The 22,415-nt window shown below is 45.5% G+C and overlaps 1 long non-coding RNA gene across 2 annotated transcripts in view; it reads right to left on the bottom strand.

The window, feature by feature from the left end:
- The window catches only part of LOC108409632 (uncharacterized), a 192,278-nt gene that overhangs the window by 24,655 nt on the left and 145,208 nt on the right, over nt 1–22,415 (bottom strand). For both annotated transcript variants that reach the window (XR_012128488.1, XR_012128487.1), the window contains one exon: nt 7,985–8,117. This is a non-coding gene — a long non-coding RNA (uncharacterized lncRNA). The remainder of the gene's footprint in view (nt 1–7,984; nt 8,118–22,415) is intronic.

The following is a 22,415-nucleotide window of genomic DNA, read 5'->3' on the forward strand; positions in this document are numbered from 1 at the left end:
TGTGTCATTTTTCAGAGACGTCCCCTTCCAGTCACCTGGATTTGGAGAGTGCTAAAGCCTTTTCCAGCCTCAGGGATCCTGACTACCTTCCCTTCCTGACAACTGTCTATTCGTGGAAGCAGCACATTGCCCTGCAGAAAACACAAACTTGGGAGCAGAAGAGACCTGGGCTCAAATTCGGGTTCTGACACTTCCTAGCAGTATGATTTTGACAAGTTATTTCACCTCTCTGAGCCTCAGTTTGCACACCTGGAAAATGTTTTTTTTTTAACCTATCCCCTGTTTTTACCTATCATGTTTTTGAGAACAAGGAAGGTGATGGACATTAATGGACACAGTCTCCTCTCCTCCTCCCTGCTCAGTAGTTCTCTGTCTTTATTACTGGCTAGTCCGCACCCCAGTGAAAACTTCCCTAAACACCTTCTACCAACGAGCAGCAACTGACCCAACAACCCGAAACAGCCCCTCCACTCCAACTGCCACAGCTTTTGAACCTGAGGACCCGTTTCCTGCAGCTTGCTGACAAAGCCACCTCTGATGGCACTGCCCTCTTCTTCTTTCATTCATTCACATGGTTATTCATTCATTCAACAAATATTGACCAGAAACCCCTGCGTGCCAGGCATGGTGGTAAGCGTGGGGGTCAGGGAGTGAACAAGGAGGGGAATGTGGTGCCTGCTGTCAGGGACCTCACAGGCCGATGGAGTTTCTCTATCTCAATGTGCTCAAGCAGGACAAGGGATGGGAGAGCAGGTGGCAAGACTCAGGCAGTCATCCTTCAGGGCTCTGCTCAGATACTGCATTGGTGCCCCAGGGTTTCTGTACAAATTACCACAGTCTGGGAGCTTAACATATGAACTTGTTCTCTCTCAGTTCTGGAGGCTCAAAGTTCAAAATTAAGGTGTTGGCAGCTCTAAAGACTTTAGTGGTGAATCCTTCCTTGTCTCTTGCAGCTTCCAATGGCTCCTGGAAAACTGCCATTCCTTAGCTTGTCACTCCAATCTCTGCAACCACCATCACAGGACCTTCTTCTGTCCTTTTCTGTCTCTTACCCAGTGCCCACTCTAATCTGGTATGATCTCATCTTGATCCTTACCTTCATTACATCTTCGAAGACCCTATTTCCAAATAAGGTCAGCTTCTGAGTTCCCAGGTGGACATGAATTTGGGGGGAGGCATTATTCAGCCCCCTACAGATACCGTCTCCCACAAGAAGGCATCCTGGATGAGCCCCCGACCCACTGTGCCACATGGCCAGGACTCATCCTCGTTGCCCCCGTTTCATCAGGAGCGTTGTGTGTGCAGGGACTGCGTCTTTCATCTCCACATCTCCCACTCCAGCTCAGGGCCTGGCACTGCAAACACACTCAGTACATGCGTATTGAATGGAACTAAACCATGTCACAGGGACTAGCAAATTTCAACGGATTCCAAAGTCAATGTACACAAACTGCAGCTTCCCAACAGTCCAAGGTGGCTGGCCAAATGCCAATCATGAAGGAATTAGGGTCCACGAGAAGCTCAGGGTCACGCATGAGAAAGTACCTGAGAGAACTGATCTGTTGGCACAACATGCCCACAGCGTCCTGTCCTCAGAATGCCAACATAAACCTCTGGGGTGACGCGTCATAAGAGGCGAAGCCAATGCTGAGCAAAATCCAAGGCTGAGGATGCCACGGGGGAGGGGGCTGGTTCCCGAAATGTCAGCCCACACGCAAGCTTATAGGAATTCAAGGCTCCTGTTCAAATGTCATGTTTTCTCTTCATGTGGGGAATTGGGTTCTGTTTTCTCTAAAGATATCCATGAGTCTCTCTTCCTCTTCATTTCACTTATTTGATTTAATTAGAATGCCAGGGCCTGCCATCCAGAATTCCCTGGTAACGCTCCCATAACAAGGCGACAGCCCAGAGAATGGTGCTTTGAGGACACAGACAGGGATTCAGGAATCTGAGGTGTTTCTAAGTTAGGAAGATGTAGGCATAGAGGCCTGTCCTATTCAAAAGCAGAAGCTATCTTTGCTGTTTCCCCAAAAGACCTGTCAGCCCTGCCCACATTGTGAGACCAAAGGGCCACCTCAGGACGACTGCAAAGCCAAGCCTCCTGAAAGGGGATGGAAGAAAAAGTAATGTGGAGACCTACGCTCAAGATCAGCCCAGGAAGAAAAACAGAATTCATTAGCAGAGTCTCTGAGACATTTATCTTCTGTGTAGTGTTCAAGAAGAAAACAGAGTTAATCCCCACTTTGGGTACAGATTTATTTGGCTTACTTATCTGAAGGGCAAAACTAAGAATACTAATGGCTTGGCCCTTTTACTAAAGAAGCATTGTATTTCCATTACCTGGCTCAGTTACTACGAACCTGGGGGCACCTCCTCAGCACCCTTCCTACCACCTTACTCGCCCTCCACCCACTGCATTCTTCTCTCCCACTCCTGGCACCTGACAATCTCTCACTCTTCCCTTCTTACCTTCTATTACAATAATTTATTGTTTTATTTGCTTCCATGAGTTTATTTAGTTGATGACCACCACACACACACACACACACACACACACACACACACACACGCTCCAAATGGAAGTTCCATGAGAGTGGAGAATATGGCTGCCTGGCTCACATTCATTTCCCTGGCACCTGACAGAAGAAAATCAGCCAAGAATTGCTGAATGGGTGAATGAGGAAATGACTGAGTGGCAGTCCAGGATGCCAGCCTGGACTTAAGGATGCAGCAAGAAAGAGAGGGAAGGTAAGTGTTTGGAATGGTGGTGGGGGATGGGGGTGGGAGGGGTGGACTGGCCAGGGGGAGGGCAGTGGTCTTTGTCCAGGAGTGCTATAGGAAGTTCACTCTGCAGGCAGTCAGCAGAAGCATGGAGAAGCCCAGAGAGTTTAGACAGGGGGCTACTCCCATCCCCGGGAGGGACATGAGCAGTGGCCACTCACTAAACAGTGAGGAGCAGAGGGAGGGAAGGGTGCAGGTAACAAGGAGGCACCGGAACTGAAACCAGAATCCACAGGGAACTGGCCGCTCCTCAGATGGGGAAAGGGTCGGGGATGGGGAGCTAGGAAGACAGAGAGCAGTTGCTAGCCTGGCTCACCTGCAGCATGCCTGTGCCGTCAGCAGCAAAGGTCAAAACAGAAAGATGGGGGAGTTTGCTGCGGAGCTCCCAGCCAGGAGATGAAACCTCCTGAGTCACAGAAGGTCGCTTCTTGCCCTGGCGGTTTCCACAAGTTCCATGGAGCCACAGTCTTGCCTATAGACTGTCTCTCCCACTAGATCTTTGGGGCCCATCTTTCAGAACCCCTTTAAAAACTCCCCAGCCACCAATGCCAACATCTCTAACAATGGTGTGTGGTAACCTTTCATGTCTGTGGAGGACCCTGTAAGACAGATCAGGACAATGTCCCTGGGTTTCACCCTGCTCTTCATTGGCTGTGTGGCCCTGGAAAAATTAATTCACCACTCTGTTCCTCAGTTTCCTCATCTCTAAAATTTGCCTCCTCATGGAGTTTTTCAGGGGATTAAATGAATTACATAAGTGCTATCTGGGGGTTAGCTATTATTAATATTTCTGTTATTAAATATAGTGCCCTGTAGAAAGCGGTGGCTATGGACTCCAAGCTGTATATCCTTGGGAAGGTCTTTTAACCTCTCTGGGCATCAGTGTCCCTGTTGGTAAATGAGATGATGATTATATCACTCTGTAGCAGATTGAATCATGGCCCTGCAAAAGACATAACCTTATTTGGAAAAAAAGGTCTTTGCAAATGCACTTACATGAAGGATTTCAAGAGGACATAATCCTGGCTTATCTGGGCAGACCCTAAATCCAGTGACAAGTGTCCTTATAAGAGGAAGACTGAGGGGGAGGTGAGACACGGAGAAGGCCACGTGAAGATGAAGGCAGGGAGTTACGCAGCCCACACGCCAAGGAACACCTGAAGCCCTCAGAAGCGGGAAGAGGCGAGGAGGAGGTCTCCCCTAGAGCCTTGGAGGGAGGGCAGCCCTACCAACACCTTGAGTTCAGACTTCCAGAACCATGAAAGAATAATTTCTCGTGTTTTAGGTCACCAAGTTTGTGGCAATTTGTTACAGCAGCCACAAGAAACTAGTACACTCCCTCACAGGATGGCCACAAGGACTGAAAAAGGTAACAACCATAAAGTAGCCAGCACTCAACAACTTATAACAATTACTGTAATTTACTCCCTCCTCTGGACCTTCATTTCCCTGCCCATAAAATGAGAATGTTAGACGGGATAAAGGTGACCCAGTTTTTGCAACTGTGCGCCACCTCCTGCACCAGCCCACCCCTTTACATGGCAGGTTGGACCATGTCCACGAGTTAATCCCCCACCTCCCTCCTTCTCCTGTCCCTCATTCTAAGGATCCATGATGGGGAGTGGCCCCAGCGCACAGGTCTTCACATCTCTGTGTCCAAGCAGACCCTTGTCTTTACCCCTGGCTCCTTATTGGAGGTGATGCTGAGAGCACTGAATCCTGATGCGCCACCTTGCAGATCTTCTGACAGGAAAGAAGACCCCAGGCAAATCACTCTGCTCCCTAGGACATGGCCACCCCAATTATATTTTATGAATTATGATATTCTCCTCCTCCTCAGGGCTTGAGGAAGAGGAAGCACTTAAGACAATTTTATGATTTATAAATGAAAAGCATATAAAGCAAAAAGAGTGTGAATGGTGGGGTAATAACACATATAAAATAAAATGTATGGTGACATTTTAAATGTCAATGACACTTTAAATTTAAATTTACAATGGAAAGGATAGCCGAAAGGATGGGAGGGAGGAGACGGTGACGCTTCACACTTGCTTTGGAAGGGAGGCAGAGGCCCCCTGACTAGCCTCCCTGGCCCCACTGCCTCTCCTCTCTCGCTCTCCCCCTGCCTCCAGGAGTCTGGAGCAGAGGGACGATCTGAGAGGGGTAGGGGAGCAATAGAGCCATCTATCTTTCTCAGAGATAAATTTGGCCAGATCCCTTCCTTGCTTAAATCCCCTCAATCATTTCCCACCTTGAAAAATTCTAGCTCCTCTTCTAGACCAAGACATCGGTTGCACGTAGAAGAATAAACAGCCTCCACTCAATCAGGTAACAAGAAAAATGGTAGCACAGGGCTACCCCATGGTCAATCCTGGATGCTGTTTTCTTCCCTGTTCTTTTCAACTGGCCAAAAAGAGAACTCTCTTACCTGTCTATTAACAAACAATGCTTAGCTATTAGCTATAGCTGTAGATATGCAGAGACAAGAGACTCAGCAGACCTCAGGCACAGAGCCACCAGCTCCTCATCCCATGGAAGCAGTGACCAGCTTCTTCATGCTGAAGGCATGATAATTCTCTTATCCATCAGGGCTCAGTCCTGTGAATGGTATCAAGGCTTTAATTTCTCAAAAATTCTTCAAGGAAATATTTTTGCCCTCAAAATTGCCTCATTCTTTTCATCTAGCATGATGATTTCTTTTATTATTCAGTAACTGAAAATTCACGAAATTCTGTGGTTACAGCAAAAATGTGTCATACACACAATTCTGTATGTCCATGCAATGGGACTGAGAGAAGATAACAATGAAAACTACCATTTCTTTCCCCAAAGTTTAATGGGCCTTCAACATTTTATTTTTTCACTTATAATATTTTCATCCCTTTAATAAAAAAATTGCATTTTTAAAAGACATAATTAGGTATAAGTCTCTGTAAAAATAATGATTGAAGCACTGTACTTTCTTAGATTAGTTTCAGATTCTCAAATGCAAATGTAACATTTCCAAGTCATACTTTTAGAAGCAAGCCTGAGAGCGTAGTTGGTCCATCCAGAAAGGCAGCCTGGAGAAATGGAAAGAGCAGTGGGCTTCAGGAAAAGCAGCCAAGGATCTGAATTTGAGGTTAAGCTCTTCCTATAGAAAGAGGGATCTTGGGCAGGTCACAAAGCTACAATGTCCTTGCCTGATTAATGGATGGATCTCTTCTGCCCACCACTCTTGAGAAAACTGCACTTGTAAATGGGCAAGCAGACAGTGCTCTGTGGTGGACTGGGATAAATGTTCTCCCACCTTCCTTACCCCCTCTCTCTGGGCTCAAGGCCCATTTACCCTAGGGAAGCAATAGTAAAGGGATGATTAGAGAAAGTCATCAAACACACTTGAGTAACCAGCCTCCAGATCAAGAAACCCCAGAAGGGCCCTTCACACTTCCTGCCAGTTATTAGACTCTGCAAAAGGAACCGTTATTCTGACTTCCAGCACTTTAGATTATTTGTGCCTCTTTATGAAGTTCATACAAATGAGATTGGATAGTTTGAACTCCAGTATGGCTTCTTTTGCTCAAATCAGGTTTGTGAAATGCATCCATGTTGTTATGTGTAGTTAGAGTTTGTTTATTTTTGTTGCTTATAGTATTCAATTGTCTAACTATATATATCACAATTCATTTATCTGTTCTACCCTTGATGGGTATTTGTATAGTTTTCCATTTGGGGCTATTACGAACTTTCCTGTGCATATCTTTTGGTGAACATATGTCGGCACATTGAGTGTATAATTAGGAATGGAATTGCTGGTTCATGGGTGTGCATATGTTCAGGTTTATAGACATGGCCAATTCATTTCCCAAACTTACTATACCAACTCCTACTCCCACCAGCAGGGCACGAGAGTTCCAGTTGCTCCACATCCTTAACAATACTTGATATTGTCTGTTTTTCTCATGTTAGCCATTCTAATGAGTGGTAAGTGGTATATTGTGGAATAATATTTTTAAAGTGTAAATCACATTATGTTACTCTGCTAATAGTTCTCTTTGCACTCAGAATAAAACCCAACTCTTTAATCTGACCTGCAAGGCCCTGGCTACCTTGGCTTTCTCTGACCACTCACTCTACTCACTATGCTTCAGTTCCACTGCCTTCTTTCTAGTCTTCAAATATACCAAGGTCATTCCCAACTCAGGATCTTTATATTTTGTTTCCTCTATGTAGGGTGTTCTTCCACCAGATACTAACTCTTTCTTGTCCATTCATACCTTCAACAAATATTTTTGAGTAATCAATAGTTTTATCAAATATCACCACCCCCTCCAAGAATCCTTCCCTGACCACCATCTAAAGTAGTCATGAATATTCCACCACACCACCCCACATTCACAATCTAGTCCCTTCTCTTGCTTTATTTTCCTAGTAGCACTTATCACTACTTCCCATTTCCTCTTTTAAGATTTATATTTTCTGCTTTATCACATTAGGATATAAACTAAGAACAGGGACAATTTATCATCAATACCTAGAACAGTACACACAGTAAGTATCAAACAAATATTTGTTGGATGGAGAGTTAAGGGAAGGAATTCATAGACAGCTGCCTCAAAGATAATTATAGACTATTAAAGCTAACAGAGATCCCCCCCTTTTCCCCCCAGCTTGATGGATAAAAATGAATTCAGAAAGACAAAACAACTTGGCCAAGTTTATAGTCAGCAGCAGAGATGGAACTTTGAAACCAAGCTCAAGGTTTCTAGTGCTAGTACATTATTGTGCCTAGAAGAACAGGGGACAAAGTCTTACTCCATTTGAATGAATCTGTAATTATTGAAGGTTGGACATTAAGAATTTGTGCAGCCTGGAGAAGTCCCTGCTCACACCATGAAGATAGACAACACATCAAGAGGATCTGACATGGAAACTATTTCAGGTTCCCCCAAATAATCCCTGCCCCTGGTTCCGTGGAAGAGATGATGCTGAGAGGGTAAATATTCACAGGGGTGGCGCTCAGTCCATCTCTCACTTTCTGAAAAGAAGAAAGAGAACCATCTGGGCAGGAACAATTTCTCTGGACTCCCAGGGCCTGGATCCACCAGGGGATCATGCCCCACCAGGTGAGGGCCTTGTCTCACATGCTAGTTTGGGAGAGAATCAGGTTGTACCACAGTGTGAGCCTCAGGGCCAGTTGCATAACTGGATGTGAAATCAGTACCTTTGAGAACTTCAGCCAAAAGCACTCCTGACACCACTTGGATCTTGCTGAATCATCTCCAAACCCCATGACTGGATGATTCACTGGTCTCCTCTGGGGTCATGACTATCAGATGCTGGTCCAGAAATGAGAACTAAATTAATGAGAAAAGAGATCCTCTTGTTGGAACTCTGGTTTTTCCAGTGCTTTGACCTACCACTCCTTGGGTTTCCCAGGAACAGTGGAGACCATGTTAGTCTCCTCATCATCAATCTAAATGAACGAGAAAAGATAACCAGGTACCAACTAGATACAACAGAGAGCCAGTGTTCGGGAAGAAATCAATGTAGGATGATAAAACCATACAATCCCTTATCACACTTCCCAAATCTCAAAAACTCTGTCAACTAGTTTTGCTTCTTTGTTCCTTCTTGTACATTTGCAGCAAATTCATTTGGCAGCAAATCCTGATGGCAAAAACTGACATGAGATTATTTTGAGTCTCTATTTCTCCTACTTCAGGTGCACACTCATACATTTTGATGCAGGAATATTATCATTTGATTATGACATGCTGAACCAGATCCCAGTGGGTATTTTAGAATATGTAGTATATAGTGCATCTTGTTACTTTAATTAGAGATGAAAAATCTTTTACACCAAAACACATCTTGATCCTGAGATTTTAGGTAAGGATGGTAGACCTTAAGTTTTCATTTACCTTATTTGTTCTGCACAAAAAAGCTAAAACAGGCAATATTGCCCCCACCTAACAAATGAATAAACTGAGGCTGAGAGAAGTTAAATGACTTATCTATTGCTGCATAACGAATTACTTTAAAATTTGGTAGCTTAAAACAATACACATTTATTGTTTCACACAGTTTCTGTGGGCCAGGAATTTCAGAGTGACTCAGTTGAGTGGTCCCGCTGGAAGTCTCTCATGAGGTTGCAGTCAAGATGTCAGCCAATCATCCAGCATTCTTTATCTAAAGATTTGACTAAGGCTGAAAGATCAACTTCCAAGAATGGTTCACTCACAGAAGACCTTGGTTCCTTAGCAGATGAATCTTTCCATAGGGTTCCTTGAATACCCTCCCAACATGGCAAGTGGATTCCCCCAGAGTAACTAATCCAGAAGTGAACTAGGTGGAAGCTACATGTCTTTCATGACCTCAACTCAGAAACCACATTCCATCATTTTCACAATATCCTACTGGTTACACAGGTCAGCCTCTCCAGCGTGAGAGGGAACTATAGGAGGACAGGAATACCAGGAAGCAGATCTCAAGGGGGGAGGGTTATCTTGGAAGGCTGGCTGCCACAATTAGATAAGCAGTCGGTCCAAGATAGCACAGCAGTCAGATGTAGATTAGGACTTGAAGCCAGGCTGACCAACTCCAGAGCCTATACTTTTAACTATGACTTGATACCATCTCCTTCATTTACTTGACCATCCTCCCAACATACTGGATATCCAAGCAAATTCCAATTTCTTGTTACTATAAATAACACAACACTGAACACTTTCTACATAAGTCTCTATCTCCGTCTCCTGTTCTCCTGTTAGGACAAATGCCTAGAGGCAAAAATGCTAGACCAAAGGCATGAATTTTTTTTAATTCTCTTGTTACCTGTTATAAAAAATAATTTCCAGAAAAGAAACACCAGTTAAGAATCTCAGTGAAAGTTCATGTGAATGCCTGTCTCATTATATCCTTGAATTGAATATCATTTAAATTTGTTGATTTTATAGGCTATAAATACTTGTTTTGATTTGTATTACTTGGAATATTCATATGCTTATTAGTTTATTTGCATCATTCAGGGTCTTTTGGTTGTAAGTGTCTTGCCAATGGGTTTCAGCCCCAGGCAAGTTCGCTATGGATTCAATGTGACCAAAGAAAATGACAGCGGAACACTCTTTGGGGTGAAAGGTTATACCCAACTTTATTTCCAGGTGGTAGGTCAGTCATTAGAATCCAATTCACTCAGAGCAAGTCTGCATGCAGCAAGTCGGTCTGTGCCTCTGGGCCTCTGTCCTCGGCGCTGCCACCACTCCAGCCTCTGCTCTCCTGCAGCCTTGCAGCCCTGCCACCGTGTCGCACACAGAGCACTGAGCTGAGCTCTTTTTTGTAGAGTCAACAGCCATGTATTGCCCACAGGTGTGCAGTGAGCAAGTCAACCAGGGCCAGGTGAGAATCCCGGCCACAGGAACTCTCATTTTATCCACACTCCACCCCTCCAGGATTCTCTCCTTTCAATCTATGTGCCCTTAGTCCTCTGCAATGGTCCCTGTGCAAGAAAGCTCGAACATTGTTCTCCAGCCTCTCCAGCAAAAAGTCTTGCAGACACATGGCTCTGTCTCTGACCTCTGCCTCTTTGATCTTAATCTTAATGGCTGGAACTGCTGCTCTGGTTTCAGCTGTTGCCATAGCTCCAGTAACATCCTATTTGGCTTCCCATCTAATTTCCTTCCATCTACTCCTGCCTGTATCAAATCAACCCACATCTGGGTCCTCGTAACCCTCATGAGGCCCCTCAAATTCCTCCTGAGAGTAACAGGTCTTATTTCTTTCCGGGTTCTCATTGCTTCAGCTACTGTACGTGTCACCTCGCATTTTGTAATCACTGCCTCAAGGTGGGCTGCACTGTCAGGGAAGACAGCTCTCCCATCTCTGATCCGGACAGGACAATTCCATCCACCCACTAAGTCCCACAGCCACCGGCTCAGCCTGAGTATAGGGGCGGATCATAGCATGCTCCACAAGCTGGGGAGGGGGCTGCTCCTCTCCTTGGGGAACTTTCAGCTGCTGGGTCTTTATTTCCTTTACAACCACTGGGTGTGCTTTCAGTACGGGAGGGGCCAGTGCCTCCGGCACCACCCCTTCATCCTTCCCCAGCTCCACAATTTCTGGGGCTGATGGCACCTTTCTCTCCCCTCCCCTGAGGGCCTCCTCTGCTACAGTGCCTCACAACAGTGCCAGCTCTGTCTTCAGAAGGTCTCTTACCTTCAGCTCAATGCTTCGCAGCTGACGTTCTCATGCCACCTCCGCCTGTGCTTCCCTCAGGAGTTTGTCCTTTTCCTTGATGGTCTCTTCCTCCTTCAGAACACCTGGCAGCACTGCCGTCTCGTCTCCAATGTCACCTTGCTGCTGGGGCTCTCGTGCTGCCTCCTCCCACATCAATGCCATCTCCTTCCTCAGGGAATCCACAGAGGTTTGCAGCTCGCGTTCTTGTGCCACCATTTCTTGGGTCTCCTCTGTAGACTTTTTTAATACTGTGAGAAGCAGCCAACCCACAGTCCCCACTGCCTTCCTGGCACTCTGCTTCTCAAAGGATCTGCTTACTATACCAAGGGCCACCCCTACAGCCTCAGGTGTCACCTCCACTTGCCTCCAGTCCTGGGGTGGGACCCAGTCCTCTAGGAGGTAAGCCACCTTAGACCACATACCCATTGGGGGATGGTCCACTGTCTCCCCATTCACAGGGGCAGCCCGCTGAAGCACCCCTCCCATAAGGGCAGCCTGTCTTTTTCCTTGGTCAATAATGAACTCTGCTGACTTTCGCCAATTGTCTTGCCAATGGGTTTCAGCCCTGGGCAAGTTCACTATGGATTCAATGTGACCAAAGAAAATGACAGCAAAACGTTCTTGGGAGTGAAAGGGTTATACCCAACTTTATTTCCAGGTGGCAGGTCAGTCACTAGAATTCAATTCACTCAGAGCAAGTCTGCATGCAGCAAGCTGGTCTCGGCCTCTGTCCTCGGCGCTGCCACCACTCCAGCCTCTGCTCTGCTCTCCTACAGCCTTGCAGCCCTGCCACCATGTGGTGCCCAGAGCACTGGGCAGGGCTCTTTATATAGAGTCAATAGCCATTTATTGTCCACAGGTGTGCAGTGAGCTAGTCAACCAGGGCCAGGTAAGAATCCTGGCCACAGGAACTCTCATTTTATCCACATAAGAAATACAATTTGATTTTATTTAGAAAGGTAAGTGTTGAAAAAATACAGGTGGTTCATGGAATTAAAGGGAGGGTTGGCAAACCTAGCTTGAAAAGCAGCAGGAACCACAGCATCCCCAGGACTCTAGGCAAGGGGAAGGAGTGGATAGCCTCATAGGCCACCATCACTGAAATGAATTCATTTCAACATTCTATCCATTCCTGGGTCAAAGAGCCATAGCTTGGTCATATGTCTAACTAACCAATGCCCAAAGGCTGTATCTAATCCTCAGTAAACACTCAGACTAGATGGCCTGTAAGATTATATAATAATCAGACAACCCTTAGAGTGTGTACAAGATTTATAACAATGCCCCTTCCATGGGTACCCTACTCAGTATGCCAGGTTGGGCCTCCAGTGGCTAACTCTGTACAATGTTCTCCCTGTGTCCACGACTGATGGGAATTGACAACTGACCCAAGTAAGAAACAGTAGAAAGTCTTTAAAATTGGCCACCATTGATTCCTTTCCTCCCTGCTGTGAACATGCTACTCCTCACATCAAGAGGGTAAGTCTGTTTTGCCTATGCTTAAATCTGTGTGGTTCTTAGTGAATTTCTTGATCAAGTGATGCTGTCTGACATCTAAGGCTAGATCAGAAGCTTTGCAGCTTCCACCCTAGAACATTTGCTCTTGGAACCCAGCTGCCGTGCTGTGGGGAAGCCAAACAATCCTATGGAGAGGCCTATATGGGGAGAAACTGAGATCTCCCCATTGATGGTCTGGCTGAACTCCCAGCTGACAACCAAGTGCAACCTGCTAGCCACGTGAATGCACCACCTGGAAGGAGATCCTCAGCCGCATTTCCGCAGCACCAGCTGATGATGCATGAGCTCCCTGGCAGAGCCTTGCCCGGATTCCTGACCCATATATCATGAGATAAAATAAAATCTTTGTTTTAAGCCACTAAGTTTTGAGGTAATTTGTTACACAGCAACAGATAATTGGAACGTGAAACCAATCATAGTCTTCCTCTCCCAAGAATTTGAAATTTAGGTTGGAGATAAACAGATACTGGAAATCTTAGGAGCTGAGTCTCATTAAAAGCAATCCTTGGAGATTAGAATTGGAATCACATGGAGATAATTGTATAAAATGTATAGTTCTAGTGAACCACCTTTCCCCTAACTTCCTGATCCAGGCAGATTAGATAAAGCCTAGGAATATTTTAAGCTCACACTTTAAGCAAGCATTCCAGGTGTTCCTGGTATCACAGACTAAAACTATGATTTGGATACACAACTTGGAGAACGAACACATACATACATACATGTAGACTTTCCTCACCCTGTTTCCCCAGACTGCTCTTGACTTGGGCCCCTGACAATCCCGTGTGAACTATTTGCAGCCTAAAATCTGGTTGGATCTCAGAGTTAAGAAAAACCCATCAAAAAATTCCGTGGAGGAGAGGGTGGTACTTGAATTCTCATTGGCCAATTCATTCTAAATTGAACTTGAAGACTTAATCATCTTCCTAATTTTAGAATCCTGAAATATCTTGGATTGCAAGATTAAAGATCTCTGTAATATGAAATGTGTTATAGCCCTTGTTATATTTTTTTTCCTCCAAAAGGCAAATCAGGCAAATCTCATCAGCCACCTTGGGAATTCTTCTGGATTGTATCACAGACAACAGGATTCTCTCAGTAAGACAGGCTGGCAGTGAATACCATTATCTGCAGACAGAATTTCAAAGGGCTGGTCAGTGTGTATGAACTCTGGCTGAGGGGACTGTCTGGGGGTTAGATTTTCTTTGAGGAGTTCAGATTAGAAAACTGATTTATAGGCACTGGACTCCCACAGTCCTGCTTTAGTTAGACACAAATTGGGTCAAGGTCTGTGTGTTCTTTCCTGCTTGAAGGTTTATTTGGGAACTAGAAAGAGGGGTGAAAAATACATGTAAACTAAGTTGGTGGAGTACTCACCTCTTCCCACAGTCAGTCCAAAGAGGCAAATACTGTATCAGTGGGCATTTAATAGGTCTCAAAGTAACAAGCCTGGAGTTTTCAAATATGGAGTCAATGCTAGCAAACTTAGAAAGCAACTGAAATTTACTTGAGCAACCTTCCTCCACCTCTGTTTTTAGCAATACTTCTTTCCTTACTTTAGCCTCTATCTTCTATTGCCCTTCTGTTCCTCGGTTGTTCCCCAAACTAAGGTTCCCCACAAAGAAGTGGCTTTTTTTAGGAATTAACTTAAGCTCTAGAAGTGTTCTTCAATCTTTCTTTAATCAACCTACTCCCTCCATCAAAACATATCCTTCCCATTCTCCATTCCCTTTGGACTGTTCCCAGACCTCACCAATCTGATGAACGATTAATTCATTCTTTCCACAACACTAATAGGTGGTAATTTTATTATTATCCTTCACATTTCAGTTTTTCAACTTATAGTGACCTCAAAGAAGCAGTCCCTCAGGGCAACTAGTACTTGATGCTTTCAGCTCACTGGCAGTGACGTGAGAGTGACGTGAAAGAAATGCCTGGCCCCTTCATCCAGCCAGGCACGCAGGAAGGCTCAGAGAAGTCGCAGGCGCCATCTTGGGTCCCTGAGATGAACCCTCAGGAAAGAAGAGCTCGTTCACTATGAGGGTGTAATCAAATCTGTCTGGATTTGGGAATAAAAATGGCCTTTCCTGTAACTTAGAATCTATCCTGTCCTGTGCAAACTAACAAAACTTATTTTTTAAATGTGGAAAATAAAACCACCTTAAAAATCAAATGGAAATCTGGAAATCTGAAACCTGCCACCCCAGTCTCCCTGTAACTGGAAGATTTTTGTGGCACATTTGGAGTGGGTAAGGGCTTCCATTCAAGGCACATCACAGCCCTCAGCCCCGGCTTGATATGGAGAAGGAGGCCCTGCATCTATCCATCTGACCAAAGCCATTTTCTCAGCTTGCCTACCTTGGAACCCCAGATCCCATCATGATCCTGTTTTCAAAGGGAGAACTCTGGACTGGAAATCAGATGACCTGAATGGGGATTCTGCTGCTACCTGCGGGGTCTTGACCTTCACAGGAAAACAAGGAGTACAAACCTTAGAAATATCTAGGATTCCAAGATAGAAGGCCTCTGTTTAAAATACAAATAAATTCCCTGAAAATACTGACACATCAATCAACAACTATTCACTACCCCTCAGCTCAAATGAGCCTTCCAGCTTAGCTCGCTCATTTTCCCACAGGTCCTAAAGGATGCCACAAGAGATCAGCAATTTAAATAGGGTGACAAGGGAAAGATTGAGAAGATGGGGGCTGTGAGGGGCACAGCCAGGATTTAAACCCACACCTGACGACACCAAAACCCACCCTCCTCTCACCACGGCCACTGCAGATGGACTTGAGCAAGGGGATTTCAACTTTCTGCTAAGGGATAAGCAGGGTAACAAGGAGGGCCTATTATTTGCCTACCATTGTGCTAAATGTCATCATTTACCATAACACTGAACTGTCACTCGGACCCCATAAAACAGCTAATTTTGCCCCATTTCACTGCTAAGGAATCTGAGGTTAAGCATTGTGCCCAGGGACACATGGTTAGATAGTAAAGACAGGATTTAAGCAATTGGACACCAAAGACCATAATCTCAACCACTACACAGAGGAAACTTATTTTAGTCCAGTCCCCCGTAAATGAAAACTTGTTATTGCTTGGTGTATTAAGAGGGGTGAAGATAGAAGAGATTTTAACTATGATCCAGGTTGTTGACAGGTACAGAAATCACTCTTTGACAGCAGCTTGGAGTGACTGAGAGATGAATGTTTTCGGAGGGGCAGTCCTGTCCCCAAAGCTAGTCAGGCCAGAACAAAACCTTCTCTGTGTCCCTGATGTTCTTAAAGATCACAATTTTAACCATCCTTGGACAAACGGAGGCCATCATGCCCCATCCTGCAGGAATAGCCCCTGACCCTCACCACTCAGGGCCTGGAAAATGTTTCTGGCATCCTAGTAGAGGTGGGAAATTGGGGTGAGAAGGATTCAGCGAGGAAAAGTAAGAAGGAAAAGAAAAAAAGCCCATGTCTGTGAATGTAAAATGCAGAGGGAAGCTGAGTTAATGAAAGAACATATTTCCACAAAGGGAAACAAAACATGTTTCACAAACTCTCTTGTCCTTGCAGAGGATTAGCAGCTAAAGAGCATGACCGCGGGTACCAGTCTCTGTTTACAAGCTTCTCCTCTGTCCTGCATGGATACGTGACTTTCCGTGTCCTTGCTGAAGGGCTGATGATCTGGTTACCTGAGCTGCATAACCCAAACAATTCCCAGAGTCTCTAGGACAGGACTCAAGGAGCAAGGCCTGGAGGGCCACTGGCAGTGGATACGTTTTCACAGTCAGTTGGAATATATGCATGCCTTCTACAGTTTTCCCACCACAAACCACTGGCCTGTGTGCTTCAAAAAAGTTAGTGCTGTGAGAGGCAAAAAAGGCTGAGGAACTCTTCCAGAGTAAAGGAGGTTAAAGAGGCGTGACCGGAGAAGGCAGTGCAGGACCCTCTGTTGCATTTTGGAAGGAGGATGAAGGGCTAAAGGGAAGTAGGGGTGGGGAAGGATTGCCATAAAACATGTGATATGGGCACCTGGCAAGATTTGAATATGGAGTGTATATAAGATAACAATGTTTTACCCCAAAGTTAAATCTGAACTTGATCATTGCACTACAATACTGAATATGCAAATGGCAATGGCCAGATCATATATAAAAATAGAACTTTGTCCCACAACCTACAGCAACCTGCCCGGTAAACCAACCTTTATCTACAGTAAGCAGCCCAGGAAGCCAGTGTGCTATCAGTTCAGCCTTGCAAGAAGCCAGATTGTCATCTTTAGGGATAATCCAGGAAACTGAACAATAACTTCTGTAACAATTAGCCCCAAGTGGCCAGGACTTGATTAATAATTGACAGCTTCCCTAATTTTTGTCCCTGCTTCTAACTTAGGACCAACCAGAAAAAGTCAGACATGTACCCCTAACGAATTGCAGGAATCCCCTGCTTCTAGTTCGCCTGGCTCCAGGTTCCTCATGCCCATGGCCTCCGATCAGGGTACACCCAGAGCCTGCCCTTTTCTCACTATAAAGCTCTCCCATCTTCTCCCTGCCTTTGAGTCCTGGTCAAAATTCAGGTGATGGTGGCCAACCCCCTTGCTATATAGTAAGCTCAGAAAAATGGCCTTTGCTTTTTTTATTTGGTGGGTTTTTGTTTATTTACACAGTCCTGGGGTCATGTGAGACAGTGTCCTTCTTCACAGGAAACGTGCGCAGAAGTGTTTAGAGGTCAGATGTTTTCTGAACCTAGGTGGTTCAGAAAATATATATACATCTAGAAAGAGGGAGGGAGTGATAAAGCAAATGTGATTACAAGTTAACAATTAGGAAATCTGGGCAAAAGCTGTGACAGTTCTTCGTAGTATTCTTCACAACTCTTTTGCAAGTTTGAAACTATCTCAAAATAAAACTTGTTTTAAGGTGTTCCCAGCTGCTTGCCCATATCCTGACCCAACAGGCCACACTTGCTCACCTAAGACCTTGGACGATGGATTCGTGTCCTGTCTGTGTCACTTTATTAGTCTGCTCCTCTTGCAGAACCACAGAGCAGAAGCAAGGACTCTCCTAGCCTGACCTCTGAAGAGCAATCACACCCTCCCCATGCCCGGCACTTTCCTAACCCTCTTTGGCAATTATCCATTTGGATCATTGTCCATGTAGAGAACTGGGGTAGTTTTGAAGTCCTGTCTCCCCTCATCTCTGGGCCACAAGGCACAGAAGAGGTGGGTGCTGCTCTCATTATCAGCCCTCCCTTGTACCCTGGGCCTCGTGATGCAAATGGCTCATGAACTGGGGATTGCAAGGATGTTTGGAGATTGGCCATTGGTTTCTTAAGGCTAAGCTGAGTTCTTGGAACAGGCTGGTCTTAACCGTTACATTCCAAAGCTGCTGTCTGTGACTCCTCTCTGACGTTGCCTTTTTCCTCTTCTTTGGGTCTTGCACCTTTCTGGGGCACCCTCTTATTTACTAAGCCTCTCTTATCCCTTCACGAACTTGTTCTTAACCTTGGCTGCACATTGCAATCATCTGAGAAGCTTTAAAAAATACTGATGCCAGGTCCTGTGTCCCAGAGACTCTTATTCAACTATTGCAAGGTGCAGGCTGGGACCTGGGTTTTTTGTTGTCTTTGTTTTAGATATTTAAGCTCCCTGGAAGATTCTAATTATGCAGGCAAGATCGAAGACCACTGCCTTAATGCACTGCCAAATACATCTCCAGAGCTCTTCTCTCCCATCTTTTCCATCTTTCTAATCACTCTGGGGAGATTTCTGACTATTTCCTCAGATCTCACTGAAGCTTCCACATAGGGGGATTGTCCCTGAAGTGGGTTGGACTCATTTGGGCTTTACAAAAGGGATTGATTTGAAAGTCTTTCCCCAGCGACAAGTTTAGGAAAGATGAGACACGAGAAAACCTGCTCTGCTCAATAACAATCAAAGGTAATCATTGTAATTTCCTATAAATAAACTCACCCAGCCGTATTTACAGGGCAGAAGCCCAGCAACACCGCAGCTCATGCCCCCGTGACTGCACAGGCTGCTTCAAGGTGGAAAACAACAGATCATCCGTACAGATGTAGTTATAAGATACTGAAAATACATAGGGCAGAGAGATGATGAAATCACACCAAATTTACCACAACAGGTGGCGGCTTCTCCTAGAGGCACATACGTGGTCATCTGACCCCTCGGTCACACCAAGGGGAGAACAAGGAGGCCCAGCAGCGAGTATGTTGAAAGATCTGTGGCTTGGATTCAAAACAGGGGGCCCAGGAAATGCTGGAAAAGCATGCACTTGTCTGCTTCTCTGTCCAGATATTCATTAGAATCACAAAGGAGGCTTCTAAAATCTCCTTGTCTGTCTCCAGTCCCCAGCTTGGCCCAACTAAATGAATCTCTTTAGGTATGGCCCAGGCATTTGGTATTTTTAAAAGCTCCCCAGAGAGTCTAATGGGCTACATCTTGACTTTGAATATCTTCCCCATAGAACCCCCTATCTTACCAGCCAGGCAGGCAGCTGAGTTCCCCATGCCCTCTGAACCAGGTTCCAGAGCCCCATCACTTCCCCAACCCACGTCCCCTCAGCACTGCCTTCTTTTCTCCCATTACATGCACACACACACACAAATACACTCACACTCACACACATAATCTCACACACACAGGGCAAAATTCCCAGCAAGCCCATTTGAGTTATTACAGTTTCTTACATATGAGTTATTTTCTTTACTACACTGTGAAATTCTGGGAGCATCTCTCCTTATTGTGTGAGGGTCCCTGCAGCATCTAGTAGAGCCTTGGACTCAATAAAATATAAGTGCCAAATTTCTGAGAGGTGGGTTGATCCATTCAGCCAGAACTATCAGAAGACCGTTGACCTCACTGAGCCCAAGACCCAGAATCCTGCAGCACAGTCAAATGGCCACTAAACAGGACGTACTATGAGCTGGATTTCAATTCTCCAGTACTTATGAACCATGTGACCTTAAACAAGTGACTCAAGCTTTTCTCCAAACCTCAGTTTCTATTATCAACCAAATGAGAAAACAGTAATATCCACCTCATTGCTTTGTTAAATAATACATGCAAACCTCTTTGCAACCACATAGCACCAAACAGATAGTAAACAATCAATGGTAGTAGCTGATTTCATAGCCACATCCGTTGACCAGAGTTTGCTCTGAAACGATCCCCAAAGCCCAAATGGAGCATACGTAACATCTTTTCTAAACAGTGACAATGGCTAGCAAAAATGGTCTCCAGAGGGTACAGAGCCCATCACCCTGGTGACCAGTGTCTTGTCTGGGTAGCCCTGTAGCTCTAGTCCTGACCCTCCTTGCTTAAAAAGAGGCAGCCCTGAAATGTCAATCCATGGTTCATCTGTTTCACTCCCTTACAATCGGATACAGAGCACATGGCAAAAATGTTGAGGTCAATCCTAGAAATCAGACCAGTCTCAGGATGCCCGTCACTCCTAAGGCCACAGGAGTGGGTCTTAGGCATGAATGACGTCAGAATCATCTGAGGAACTTGCTACATAGGCAACTGGGCTCCCCTTCAGAGACTCTGATTCCACGGGTCTGGACTCTGTCCATGATTCTTTCTAATGACAACACAGGTGACTCTGAGGCAGGCTGTTGAAACCATTCTAGAGAAACAATCTCTTAGGAGGATAAACACTAAGAAGCAGCATGGGGTTGTCCAAAGATGGGACTTCTGACATCTGACATACCCATTGCAAGTTTGAATCAGTTACCCCATCTGCTAGCCTTGGTTTTGCCATTTGAAAAATAAGAGTAATAATAACCATCTCACAGGATTATTATGAGGAGTAAATTCAAAAATACCTGTAAAGCACTTTGACCCTCAGTAAAAGTTTATCCATTGTGGACTGAAGGGCACATGGCAAAAGTAACTCAGCTTTCTAGCCTGAGATACCAGGAGATGGTGATGCCCTTGACCAAGATGGTATAACTCATTAGACTGAATAGGCTGGGAGCAGATAGAGAGGCTCCAGCTGTGACTGAGTTGGCCCAGACCAACACAGCTCTTCTCATGCATAGAAAGAAGAGCCTCTAGGCTAGTTCTTTTCTTTCACCTGCTGTTCCACTGCTTACCCTACAGGCTCTCCTTCTGAGAATGTGTTTGTGTCCCAGCCCCTCGCTATCCCCAAAGACAAGCTCACAGCTTCACTAAGCAAAAGACAACAACACAGAAAATCTAAAATAAACAGAATTCACCAAATTCTTAGGCTCTTGATCTGACTCCTTTCTGGGATAGTCCCTGGAAGCTCCTGAAAGCTCTGGATCTCTACTTCCATTCCTGAGGGTGGCGCTCATCAAACCTTCCCACCTCCTGAGCTCCTCCTTTTGGGTGGGGCCTGGTGTTCCCTTACTGCATGAAAGCCCCTTGTGGTCGGAACACCAGTGTCCAGTAACAGCCATCAGGTGCCCAGTTGATGCAAATGGGTGAACTGCATCTTTGAGGAGCCTGGGCCAAAATAACGCTCATCTCTCTGGACCCTGACCTCTGGGGACTTTCCTTCACATGAGATGTTTCCCTCACATGAGAGGGTGATGGGAAGTGAGTCAACAATATTTACAGAGTATCCAGAACCCAGCTGTGGGTAAAATTGCAATATTTCCAGAATCTCTCACCTGGCCTTGGTGCATCTCCATGTCAATGGGTGATTACAAGGGGGAGCAAGGATATATTTGGACTGGAAAGGTGGGGTGGGGTCTCTTTTTTCAGGCAGGTCATGAGAGATACGGGGAAGCAGAAGTGGATGACTGCTTGTAAGCAATAAAGGGGTTTGTCACCCATTATTTCTCCCTTTGACTGATTTCGGTTCAAAGGTAATTTGTCTTGGGCTAGGAAACAGATTCTGCCTACCCTCCACCCCCAGAGTTACACCAACACAAAAGTCACCTGTATTTTCCCATCTATACCACCTAGAGGGTCCCAAAGACAGCAGCAACACAGAATCCGGGGGAAGCTTGTAACCCCGTAACACTACCACCTCCACCCAGCTCCTTCCCGGGCTGTCCCCAGAACATGCTCACACTGAGTTAGAGAATGTCATCTTCTGGACTCCCGTTTGGAGTCTGCCTCCTGCCACAGCGATGGCCCTGGAACTCCGCTCTGTCCTGACAAGAGCGGGCCTGGCCCTCTGCTCAGGCAGTGCTGCCTGTTGCATCTCAGACGTGCATGCCTTCTCACCCACGCTGCTTCCATGGCCGACTGAGTTCTGCCTCCCAGAGCACTGCCGCCTTTGTGCTCATTGTCCTCCACAGAGTTAGATTCTGACTCTGTCATATAACCACCTCCCTCCCCTGGGTCAGTGAGCCAGGAGAAAGAGAGCTCTTGAACCGCACACTTCCTGCTGAGCTCAGAAGCCTCCTTCCAACACCACCCCATGGCCTGTAAACCAGCTGTTTGGGCACCTCTGCCTCCATTCTCTCTCATTCCCAAAGTGCCCCTCAATCCTTCCTGTTCATAGATGCCAGGAAGGCTGGCCTTACTGGCCTCTGGACAAGCCCAGACATGTCTACAACCAACAGAAAACACTACGAGCCACAATCCTCTGAGAAACACCAGGCAAATATTAGGTCAGGCGTGATGTAGTCCTCAAGGGGTTTAAAACCTGAAACCTATAGAAGTACCACAGAAATGTAAGATGACAACATCAGGGGATATTGTCTGAAACCGGGTGAGGGGCATATGGGAGCAATCTGTTCTATCTTTGCAACTTTGCTGTGAATATAAAATTAATCCAAAATAAAAGTTTCATTTAAAATAAATAATAGGAGGCAGTGAGGAAGGGAGACACTAAATACACTGTAGGAAGTACAGATGAGGAAAGACCATGTGTAGTCAGGTGTACTGATTAGCTAAATGTAACATAA

Source organism: Manis javanica, chromosome 2 (assembly GCF_040802235.1).
Source record: "Manis javanica isolate MJ-LG chromosome 2, MJ_LKY, whole genome shotgun sequence".
NCBI lineage: Eukaryota > Metazoa > Chordata > Mammalia > Pholidota > Manidae > Manis > Manis javanica.